This window comes from Rhinatrema bivittatum, chromosome 1, assembly GCF_901001135.1.
Source record: "Rhinatrema bivittatum chromosome 1, aRhiBiv1.1, whole genome shotgun sequence".
In the NCBI taxonomy this organism is placed as follows: Eukaryota; Metazoa; Chordata; class Amphibia; order Gymnophiona; family Rhinatrematidae; genus Rhinatrema; species Rhinatrema bivittatum.
Window position 1 is genome coordinate 250319669 of NC_042615.1, and position 6198 is coordinate 250325866.

The following is a 6198-nucleotide window of genomic DNA, read 5'->3' on the forward strand; positions in this document are numbered from 1 at the left end:
CCAGGTATTAGGGAGCCACGCATGATTCCTTTATACTTAGGCAATCGGGTTAAGACAGATGTTTCTTTCTGTATTCCTTCTCTGGAAATGGCACGAAAACTGGAGGGGGGGGGGGGGAAATGTGGGGATGTGACAACATTGGTTACCTGACAAATGGCTTGTACAGGAAAGTCTCTAATCTGTCGCTTTCTCCGATCCATGCTTTCTCCAATCCATGCTGGTGAGGCCTATTAATGTGGCATGCCCAAACAATGAACTTGCCACAAAGCTTTGTGGGTGACAAGCCACTATACACTTTGTACGGGTTCACAGTAAACAATTGGCTTTTCCGGTCCTCCAATTTGGAGCAGTTGACATCTCACTTGTTAATCACAACCTTTCATTGTTCACAATGCAGGGACTCCCAGATCCGGTGTGTCCTGTTAGCGATTGGTCAGCCAGGATGTCAGCCACAGTTTGTCTTGAGTATCACACAGGTAAAACAAAAGCTGAGGCCTGTTCGTTTTGGCCCTAGCATATTCACTGTGTCAGTCAGACAAAGGTGTATCTCAGCTGTTTCAGAGGCAGTGCTGACATCAGGATGCTGACCTAGCATCCTTTCACTAAAAACCTTTTGGAAAGCACATATCAAGGATAATGGCGATACCTAACTTCTCAAAGTTCATTGCTAGCAAGCATAGGTCATTGGAGTTCCACACTATCACTGGACCCTGCTACAACTAGATAAGCAACCTGTCAATGCTCATGTACAGATGGTTAAGGCCTTGGCCCTTCAGCTGACATGTTGGTTATGTTAGCTGCTTGGGGAAGCTAGAAAAGGATGCTGATCTGACTATCTGAAAGCTGGATTGGGAATAGGATGCTATCATGCCTTCACATGTTTTGGAAAGACATCTCTGAAATGGATAGGTCAGAGTAGGTTGAGCCAGGAATATAACAGCATTCACATGTCACCTAAGAAAAGGTTCCCCTCATTGAACCCAAGGCAAAACTGTGTTTTAAGCTACGGACCCCACCTGACATGTTACAGGTAACCACTGGGAAATACAGAGATGTGAAGGTGCTGTTTGGCCCTTAGCTTGTCCAGCTCATGGCTAATCATGTTGTTCTGCTTTCTGTAGGTACATACAAAATAGGCAGAGTAGTTGGTTTGTTCAAATTGATAGTCGCTGTTACACTTCTTATCCTAACTGGGCCACCCTTAATGCACCTTGGATCCAGACTCCCAGGTAAAATTCCAAGCAGAGTTCCCACCTTTCAGGTATGTTCTGGTTTGAGGTCCTTGCTTGTCCACATGGATGTCATGACTTTTGGCCATTACAGCAGAGTCGATCGGATATTCTATAGGATGCATCTCTTATAGTGTTTGAGCATTTTGTACGCTGTGGATCGGGCAGGTTTGTTGATAGACTCTAACATATAAACTTTGTGCATAGCATTAAGGCTAGAGAAGGGGTTGTCAGGCCATGTCCTCATGTGCCCACAACTAGACCCCTATCCAAAGCTTGTCACTGTGCTAAATGTATAGGCCAACTACTCCCAGAAGTATCATGTGGTAAGCATTATTACTTTTTCAGTTTCAGTGTGGTTATTGAGAAGGACAAGCATTTAGGCCCGCTTGAGTGCTGGAGGGGGCCCCAGTCTGTAACTCATACATGTTAGTTCTCATATAAACCTTGGACAGATGTCTGTCATGCAATCAGGTATTAAGAATATTCTGTGATGACTAATGACTCAAATGACATCATTAGCAGGTAGGGACAAGCTGGGCACAGATATCATTGATGGTTGATGACGAACTGTCTGGGAACATCACCATTGGGACAAGGTAGGTAACCTAAGTACTAGAGGTTGTTTGTATCAAACAATAACAGAATACTTCTATAGGTCTGTGCTGGGTTAGCCTCTGTCTATATCAGTTTCTAGGGCTTGTTGTTCCCTTCCTTACCACAATGCATACACCAAATCATGCACTATGTATGCACACTTGTAGCACACACTGGCTTGTGATATAAGCAAGTCTGTGCTTCCACTCTTTACGATGGATGCCTCTGCTATGTGAATGTGTAGGATGAGGAGAAAATGGCCTCATGTTTTGTAACCTAAAATTCCACCTTGGCTTGACACTGTTTATTAATTGAGTTGAGAGGGTGGTGTTTGAAAAATGGCAGTGCCTGAACTCTGATTTCCTGGAGCACTTTGCCAGATGACTAAATACCTACCTGTTATGTACACTGCCCCCCATCGCCCCTTTCAGCTGTGGATCTCCCATTAAATAACTGGGGTGGGAGTATTTCTACTGGTATTTTGGGATGTGCCTGTTTGGAAGAACATTAGATGACAGGGAGGCAGTGGCATTTTTTTTTGGGGGGGGGGGTTAATATGATGTCCATGGAATTTGGGGAAACAGGGATAGAAGGAAGGGGAAAGGCCTCTGGTACCCTCATGGCAGCTACTACTAGGTTCTCCTGATAAAAGGATAGGGGAGGGTTCTGTACTAGTGTGTTGATGATAGCTGGGGGCAGGGAATGGCTAGAGGCCTGCCAGCACACCTATGAGAGGTTATCTTTTTTGATACAGATGACAACTTCAGCACTTATCTGTAGAACCTATTCTAATAACTAGACCTAGTACCTACCTCACAAGGCCCCCCTCACTTGTGGCTTACTCTGCCATATGAATACTCTGCCAGATTAGGCCAACATATTATCCACCCCTATGTAGCAGCATATGTAATGGGTGCATAGAATAAGGCCCATTTAGCTCTAGCTGATTACAGGGGACAGGTTCAACTACTAACAGAAACAATATCACTTGTCCACTACACAGCCTCATGATTATGCACCTTTGTCTATTTGCAGCCTGCTCTAATACCATGTCAGCTGCTGTGTGACAACTGAGGAAGAGTGAGTGAGTTGGATAGGATAGAGAATCCCTACAGCCCAAAAGCAGACAGCTATGAGGCCTGCTGCTGCTTTTGACCAGGCAGACTTCCACAGACTGGCTGCCATCCCTGTACTGGCCTGGGTTGTGGATCGGTATATACCTGTTAGCTAAGGATCATAGCTGTCTGCTCTTGGGCTATGGAGATTATCTCTCCTATACAATCCCTCACTCCTCCTCAGTTTTCACAAAGCAGCTGATATGGTGTTAGAGCAGGCTGCAAGTGGATGACATATTTTGTTTAGTGTGAGACCTAAAATGGGTTTGTTCCAGATTGCCTTTTAAGTGGAGTGAGGACCCCAGTAAGGGGTCCAGTGTAAAGTCTTGTAAGGTGATTAGTGTAACTTCACCTTAATACCACACAAGATTTACATGTACAGTATAGACTATCTGGCTCCAGAGCCTGCAGCTGCACATTTAGTCTCCCTCCCTAGAGATGAACTAGACCTTGGGCTTTAGGTACTTTTCAAGTAGGTCTCTAACTAAAGACTTTTGTCATGAAAACATTTAGTGCTAGAGCTAGAGAGAAAGCCCATTGTTTGGTCAGAGGTGATATATCTGCACAGGGAAGAAGCCAATGTTTTTTTTTATAGCTGTTCTATGAACTTCACATAGCTATACAACCTATTGGTCCCCAACAGAGTGAAGACATAGTTACGGCACCTCTAGCCAAGCATTTCTACACTTATTCCATCAACAGCGTATGGAGATGATCACTAGTTAGCTACTGTCCATCTCACATACTTCCCTATCTACAGAAGAGTTAGCTAAAAGTATGCTTTCTAGAAAAGACAACAGGAGCCAAATGTAAAGCTCCACAGTAAGGAGTTTCCTATTTAGCTCTTGCTGTCTTCCTCAAGAGCATACAATGAGCTTTCAGTTGTATAGCCTGGGCCACATGGTCTGGCATGCCAGAATAGTCCCTAGTTGAAATGGCCAATGGCATTCTAGCTTGCAAGGTCATGTGGGTCACACATTTTTTTACCTAGTAAACCCTTAGGACAAAAGCCGCACAATGAAAAGACACCACCAGAGAGATTATTTTCAAAGCCTGTGACCACTTTATTACACAACAAATGTCATCAACAGATTCAAAGCAAGTCAACGTCTTTGGTAATCACATTCTGCAAGGACAAGATATCAAATAGCATATGACATTGAAATCAAAATGACCAGGACATTGAGTTTTTACCTGTACATATATTGTTACAAATGGCAACATACACAGTATTAGCATCTTATCCTTTTGCACAATCATGATTACAGCAAATAACATAGAAAGCAGAAGTGGCAACCCAATAACTTCAGTACAGCTAGCTTTAATGTTAGAGTTTATAGCAGCTCAACTATTTGCTGGCAAGAAAAAGGCCCAGACAGTACATGTTGAAAGAGTGCACTCAGGGGGAACAGCCTAATGGCCAAAGGCAGCAGAGTTCAAATGAAGGCAGCAGGACCAGGACCATAGAGCGTAGCTTGGAGATTGAGGCCCAGGCAAAAACACTGCAGCATGGAGGCAGGAACCACAGGAGAAGACACTGCAGCATGAAGGTAGGAGCCCCAGGAGAAAATACCACAGCATTGAGGCAGCAGCATGATGAGATGAGATGAGACACCAGCATGGAAGCATCAGCACAATGAGATGAGATGAGATACCAGCATGGAGGCATCAACACAATGAGATGAGATGAGACACCAGCATGGAGGCAACAGCAATTAGAGATGAGATATCAGCAGCAGAAACAGGAGATGAGACATGGTGAGAAGAGACAGCAGCAGGAATGTGAAGGAGACCGCATCAAGGAGGCTGGAAAATAGGCAGAGCATCGAGGAGAGCATTAGAAGTAGGCAGCAGAACAACAGAGGCAGACAATAGACCACCCCATCAGCAAGCTGGCACAGGAACTCTGTAGTCAGGATGAGCCCAGCAGACTTATTCCATCTATCCGGCACAGGAATTGTGTGGTCAGAGTGGGCCCTGCAGGCTTCTTCCATCTAGCTGGCACAAGAACTCTGTAGTCAGGATGGGCCCATCAGGCTTCTTCCATCTAGCTGGCACAGGAACTCTGTAGTCAGGACAGGCCCAGCAGGTTTCTACTATCTTGCAGGCACAGGAACTCTATACAGAGGCTCGGCCAAACTTGTATCCACAAGTCTTCTTTGTTGGCTTCTTTTCCCCTTTATACCTGGAGCCTCATGGGCCTTTTCCTCTGTGGGGCTTTTCATTTGGGGGAGGCATCTCTTTGGCATGCCTACCCCTGCATTGTTTCTCTGTGCACAGACTGCTGCAGGGAGTGGATTCCTGGGATGCCAGTGAAGGCACAGGTGGAGACTCAGGCATGCGTTGGAGAATTTGTGTCAACACAGTCATCTTGTTATTTATGGATATAATCACATTGGCTAGAGTTTGCATGTGCGCTGCCATCTGATCCCATAGGGCCTGGGTCTGACTGTTGACAGCCCTCTTCAGGCATACTTGTTCTACCCATATGTGGTGGAGGTATACCCCATGTCTCTTTTCCCGCTAGTCCAGCTGCTCATGCATCAAGGGCTCTGTCGGTGCTGGTACAGTGATGGGTGTGGTAGGAGCTACAGTTTGGGCTTCCAAACATGGCATGATGGAGCTGGTGGGCTGTTCCTGCTCAGTGCCTCTTGCTGTCTCTTGCTGGTGACATGGCTTGAGGTTCTGGAGGTTGGTTGAGATGGCTCGACTGCCTTCCACCTCAGATATGTTCAGGCTTATATTGAGAGAGCTTGCTGAGCTAGTGGGTGCCAGCATCTGCAGCTGCTCAGGAAGCTGTTGCTGCTGCTGCTCCTTCTCCCTCCTGAACTGAGTCTGTGCATCCGACTGTAAGGGGGCCCAGAAATGTGGTGCTGCGCTGCTGGTCCCTGGGGCTTGACGGCAACAGCAATAATATCAATGATCTTCAGAATCATGTCAATACCATGGAGCCTTTCTGTTTCCACAGCACTATGAAGCCTCTACGCCTTGTACATTTTGAGGTTTGAAGCAATACTTGAAGAGCCACTGTGGCATCATTGTTTTGTTTAAGAAGACATTTTCATGACATATGTGTATGTAAGAAAATGTGCAAAAAGTCTTTGTTTTGACAAATAGAAATGCAGTCAAATATATACCTCCCAATAGACAATGAGTATAGTTGTACTGTGCCATCTCCTGTACGTGGCTTTCATTTTTCAGAATCTCTGTTTCCAGGTAACTGAGCCCCCTCAATAGCGTGCATGTTGGTAGGCTAA